This window comes from Harpia harpyja, chromosome 12 (assembly GCF_026419915.1).
Source record: "Harpia harpyja isolate bHarHar1 chromosome 12, bHarHar1 primary haplotype, whole genome shotgun sequence".
Lineage (NCBI taxonomy): Eukaryota > Metazoa > Chordata > Aves > Accipitriformes > Accipitridae > Harpia > Harpia harpyja.
The window spans coordinates 2,816,683-2,822,932 of record NC_068951.1 but is presented as its reverse complement, the minus strand read 5'-3'; the positions used below and the strand labels follow the sequence as shown (position 1 = coordinate 2,822,932).

General features: G+C 46.3%; 1 long non-coding RNA gene across 1 annotated transcript; it reads left to right on the top strand.

The window, feature by feature from the left end:
- Window positions 1–647: 647 nt before the first annotated feature.
- On the top strand, window positions 648–5,269 carry LOC128149217 (uncharacterized). The gene is made up of 3 exons (XR_008237575.1): window positions 648–729; window positions 2,422–2,578; window positions 4,767–5,269. It is a non-coding gene; the product is annotated as an uncharacterized LOC128149217 (long non-coding RNA).
- Window positions 5,270–6,250: the final 981 nt, after the last annotated feature.

Below are 6,250 nucleotides of genomic sequence, written 5' to 3'. Positions count from 1 at the left end.
CTGTTCTACAGAAGAACAAAATGGGAGCCTGGATCCGTATTTGCAACCAGCTTCGACAAGAGCTGTGCATCTTGCTGCTCACCTGTGCCGAGCTGCTACTGCCTCCTGCACCCGGCCCTTCCTAGCTCTATCTTGTAAACCCAGATTCGGTAAAGTTTTTGAGGATGAATCCACCCCAAAAGTCCCAGGAGCGCTTCAGGAAGCAGCAGGGACAGGACGGGGTGAGTGGCTGCCGGAGGGGTGCTGCTCTGGGGGGCATATGGGGCTATGTGGGGGCCTTCCTCTGAACTCCAGATAGTTTCTGGGTGGAGTTGAGGGGATTAAATAAAAGGAAAAGAGAACCGAAAGAGAGTTTTTCCAGCGCCGCTCCACAGCAAGTCTTCTGCTGCCTGTGAGGGAGCGCGCCCCAACTGCCCCAGACAACCACGTTTGGTGAGAAGACGGCTGCCCCAGCTATGCTGCCTGTTAGACCCCCCCGCCCATATCCAGGACTGATTAATTTGTGCCTCAGGTATGGAAATGAGGAAAAGAAGAGGAAATATCTCCCCGTGGAGGCCAGCGCGTGCCCCGCTGCGGGCTGGCACAGGCTCTACTGCCCGTGGCATGGCCGCCCTCTTGCACCCCATCACGGACCGACTGCTCCTTGAGGGGGAACCGGCGCGCAGAAGGCGCAGCCCTTGCGACGGAGGAGTCTAAACTTGGCTCAGCTTCTGCGTACGCCTTCCTCAGGTAAAGCCCTTGGGCGGAGGGGGATTTCGGGGGGGGGGGGGGGGGGGGAATCGTCACTCTGTGCCCACTTGAGAAACGGGCCCCGTGAGGCAGCGTGGGACCGGCGCCATGTGGGCATGGCGGCCGGATCAAACCGCCCCGCCGTCGGCGCCTCCCGCCTGCGAGGAGCCGCGGGCAGCCCGCGGGCGGGAAAGCGGCGACTCTGTGGAGAGGGCGGCCGCAGCCTCTCCCCTCAGCCGGCGGGCCGCGTGGAGGAAAGCGCCAGAAACGCCTCAGCCCGGCTCGCCGCTGAGCCACTGCCCGCCGCCCGCCACTAGAGGCTGCTCCACACCTCATTAAATAAACACACAAACAACAATTAAAGAAGGATCCCGTGCGAGCGGGGGCCTCTCTGCCTCCCCGCCGCCGGCTGCTCCTCGGAGCTGGCGGCGGGTCGGGGCGAAGGGGCAGCGGGGAAGGAAGGTCGGGACGCCCGCTGCCGTGGCTCTCTCTCCCGCTGGCAGGTCTGGCCTCCGGAGGATCGCTGCTAGACGGAGGGGTCCGAACGGGGAGAGTTTGACCTCCCGTTTCCCATAGACCGGGAAGATGCGGGGATATCTGTAAGAACTTATCTCACACCCCCCCCCCCCCCAATAAGTATACTTATATATAGCAAGAGTTCTGCTCTGGCATGCCAGCAATCCCGGGTGGCTTTGCCAGGCAGAGTCTTGCAGGAAATGCATCTAAACAGATGCTCCGGCTTCCTTGCAACCGTCTCCTCTCGAGAGAGAGATTTGCAAGAGATTTTATTTGCGAGTCGAATTCCTTTGTCTCAGAGGAACTGGTGCATGTGGTGTTTGTTGATCAGGCTGCACCCCAGAAATTCATTCCCTTTTCGCTTTGGTTTGAAAAAAATACCCCGAAAACAAACCAGCCCGGAGATGATGCGTTCATGTAAATAGCAGCCCTGGTGCTGTAGGGATCGCTTTGCCAGGCTGAATGCTATCAGCAAGTGTTGGTGTGCTCTTGTAACTTACACCAAGAAAGCTGCGCTTGTTATTAATCTCAGTTCTGCTGTGAGCTGCCGCTTTCACAAAACAATATACAACTTCATTCAAGCATGCTATTGTTGTTGTCTGCCTGGCACTTTAGGCTGCTGTGTGAGGGAAGGTTTTATAGGCTCAACATTTACAGTAAGTAAATATCAGCATTTTCACCAGCCTCCTTCCTCCTTTCCCCAAAGCTCAGACTTTATTTCCGTTCCCCCCGCCCTCTTTTGCCACCAACTTGATCTTATTAGTCTGCAAAATTATAGCCTTGTCGTAAACCTGGCATTCTGAACTAAGGAGAGCCCCTAGCAGCAGCACTCATATTTTCATTTTGTGTTTTTCATCAGTGACGTTGGTCCAGGGTTGTTTTCATTATTATTACTTTTTTTTAACACTGCTCTGAAAGGATAAAAGCTGGAAAGCCCTATCCATTTCCTGGAAAAGCCAGTTCTGTCTGTCAGCATCTGTCATGCCATGTACACTATTATTTAAAAACAACTACAGTAGTGGAAAGACCAGACTATATAAGGGATTTCTCACTCCAATTGCCATATTCGGTGGCCCACAGTATTTCTTGTTTAGCCTTCCTATGCTGCTGAGAAGTGCATAAGAAGGCTAAACAAGAAATAAACATTAAAGACGTGCTGATATCCTCTTTTTGCAGACAGACGGGGAGATATAACTGCATCTGCACTGAGTGGCTCAGGGCTTGAGGTTGCATCTGGTCACCGCTCCCTGCCCTGAGCACGCTGCTCCCATGGTGGGGAGATGCTGACTCCAGTTTCCAGCCAGCTTTTCTCCCAGGGAAGCTCACGAACAAGGTAGGCCTCGCTTGCCCATTGCCTCTGCAAGCACTTCACACGGTAAACACGGCTCTGCAAATTCAAAGCCACAAATGAGTGAAGATGATACAGTTGTAGCTTGGAGGCTTCAGACTCACTTGCAAATTAACATAATTTCTTAGAGGCAGGTGTGATTATATCTTTGTGGGTAGCTAGGAGGGGAATGGAGTCACAGATACATTATGCAGTCTTCTCCTTACACTTTAAGGGGGGGAAGAAAAAGAGAACTGACATACCAAATGTGAGAAATCAAAACTTAGCTCTTCAGTTAGGGAGACTGTAAAGGGACCGTCGCCTGGGTCGGGGGGGGGGGAAGAAGATCTTCTGGGAAACAAAGGTGCTGTCAGCTTTCATGTCTGTTCTAGGCGGTCCTAGCATTAGGCAGCATTGCTGCTCTGCCTTTTAGTAATTTTATGGACCTGATATTTTAAGGCACCAAAGGGAACGATGATGTTCATTCGACATGTGAGATTATAAAATGGTGAAGTGTTTGTTTGCATGGCCTGGATTGGTAATGTCTACTTCAGAGAGCTTGCTGTTTTATTACCCACTTTTCTGGTGGAGAATACCGGAAACAGAGAAGCAGCAGAATTATTATTATTTATTTTGTTGCAGTTAGGTTTTTATGAAGATAGGTGTACAGATGGATATAGACATATGCCGGAGCAGCTGTAAATACAAGACAAAAATACAGGATTTCCTTGCCAAAGCTGAATTCCTGCCAGTCTTTGAGTCCTTTCTTGGGACACTTGTTTGCTGAAGAACACCAGTGGTTTGCTTTAATGGAGCATAAAAAACATGCACTGGTACAAGGAAGACTTGTGGTCAAAGATGAATAGATGGACCACATAGGCAATGTGAGTTATCTTTCAACAGTTCATCACTGCAGTCATTGCGCAAGCTGGATTTTTTGCACCTGTGAAGAGGTGGGTACATATTCACTGGGGCATTTGGGAACGGAAGTCTCCCAGGCTGGGTTATGTGGTGGTAGTAGCAACGCATGTACATTATTTTTACACCTGATTGTGCATATGGTTGTGAGTAGAAGTATCCGGGCACTTTCAGGACAAAAAGGCTGCTGATTTACATATATACTGTATGTTTCCTATAAAGCAAGGTGGCTAGGCAATGTGATGTTTTGCTACAATGGTGTCCATGTCTGTTAGCTGTGTATCGTTTGAGGGAGTAGGTTAAATTCTGCCTCTAGGTACGCCCATGTGTTTGATACGGAAATTGAGAAATCTTAGCCGATGAGGTGTTGCAGGTGTGCAGCTGGGGGCAGAACTGAGCCCATGGTTAGTACAGCCATACAGGCATCACTTCCTTCCTTCATTCCCTGGATGCTGTTTCTGCATTGTGAAATATTCCCCTTGTCTTCCTTTTCTCTTTTCTGGAAAGACCTCCTGTAGCTTTTGCTGTGTTTATAGCTTTTTATGGGACTTGCAACTCTGAAGTTTCATTGCGGCTCCATAATCAATGTTAATTCTCCTCATTTTATGGTTTTAAAAACGTACATGCCTTACTCTTACAAACTCTGTAAAATACATTAGTGTGTCTTGGGATGATCATACTTTGTTTACAGATGCCTTGCTATTGTAATCCTCTGTCTTTCTATGGTACTGTTACCAGAAAATGGATTAAAAATTAAATGAACATATTGCTTTGTTTGTTTGTTTTTAATGAAAGCTGTTTTCCAATTAGCTCCTGATTTGATCAAAGATTGCATCTGAGTTAATCATATGGTTTTGTCCAGTCTATGATTCTTTCTCTGAGATAACTGGGTCAAGTTTTGTTTACGTTGTGACCCATGTAAACTTCATGATAAACCACAATCACACCTCTTTCCCAGGACCAGAGCAGTACATGGAGATACGCCTGTAAACTCAATTAAATGCACAACTGTAGGCATATAGTTATTTGATGTCAGCATGTCTCACTTTTTCAAGAGAATTTTCATCCTCTGCTCCAAGTGACATTCAGTCTTTGGGTTACATACTGGATGAATTTTATAGCCTTTGGTAGAGGCAAGAGATTGTCCACAAATTGCGTGTGCTACTCTTTTATATCCCTAACGACATGTGTGTGATGGAGAAGCTCTGCTTTGGACTATCTCAGTGTAAAAAGTCTTGCAGCCATCCTTTAAATGCTGTTGCACCTTGTTTTGCAGTGCTGTGCCGGGCTTCAGACTGTTCCTCTTCCAACTTCCTCCGATGTTCATTTCTGCCATCATGGGCTCCTTTTTCACCCCACAGCTTTGAAAAGGTGAGAACAATTTGTGAGGCATGGCACTATGCCCAAAACACTCATCACTGCCAGAACTAGTTAAGAACTCTGTATTTGATATCCTCCCACTTGGTGCTAGCGGGGCCATTCTTACAAGGGTCACTGTCCAGCTGCTGTGTCTCTTAAGAAACCATCATTTTGTGTCCATGTGATGGCTGTCTTGAACAGAAATCGTTCAAGACCTTTTTCTTTTTATACTGTCCCATTGTATGGATTGACTTTAGAATCAGTCTTTCCATCAACAACTCTGTAGATATTATTCACAGCCTAGTGATCTTTGCTAGAAGAGTTCGGCTATCTGTTGGGATAGACATAGCCACAGAGAAATTGGTACAGAGGTTTGATGACCTATGTTAATCAGGAAAGACATCACTGCAGCAATTGTATTTGTGGCACATTGTCAGTAACCAGCTTCCTAATCACTTGTGTGAAAACATCACAATGAAGTTTCCAGAAATCAGTCCTTTTTGGCTGCTTATCAGAGGATAATGCTCTGTTCTCTCCATGAAATGTGTGGATGGGAACTCCAATGTCTGTAGATGACCTGAAATATATAAGCCCTTTATCACACATATTGCATTTAATGCCACTTTTCTCCTTTTAAGTAAAAGGTTCCCAAGCAACTGGCTGATTTTTTCAGTCTTGTAAGTTACTCTTTTGGCTCTCTGGTGGAAAAATGTACAAATATTATGATAATGATGTTCCTGGTGACTGTGGCAGTGTTGAGTGACCCATCACAGTCAGATATTCTGCTGGGTTTGTTTGGCTGTTGTGAACATGACATTAAATTAATTTGGTTAGCAATATTAAAATTGATTATTGTCCATGAAAATGATAATTGGGAAATAAGTTACTGATTAACATAAGACCAAGATTCTAACTGTCTCAGCGTCGTTGCAACTTGTGTGAAAGAAATCACTTTTCCTGACTCTTGCCGTTTTAGCTGAGAGGGATGTTCCCTTCATTTAGTGCGTTGTTCCAGAGTGGATCCTCACCCATCTTCTCTCATGGGCTAGAGAAACTGGTCTGGATAGCAAATATGAAATCTGTGCTGACATCTTTACTACCAACACCTATTTCTTCATTTCTTCTTCTTCTTTGCTACCTAGACATCCTATCAGACACCTTAGGTCTTCCCTCCTGGCTTAATGATAGGTAACAACAGAACAATTAATCAAGAACACTTTGTTCTCTACCTACTTGGATGGGAAGGTAGGAAACTGTTTATAATTCTGGGTCTTTTGAATGGAAAGAAGCACTGCTTTACTGCTGCTGTCTCAGCAGTCGAATGAATGTCAAAAATACTGCTATTTTCTTATGTTTACTGTTAAAAGTAAATGCAATACATACTTTTATAATTAGTATCAG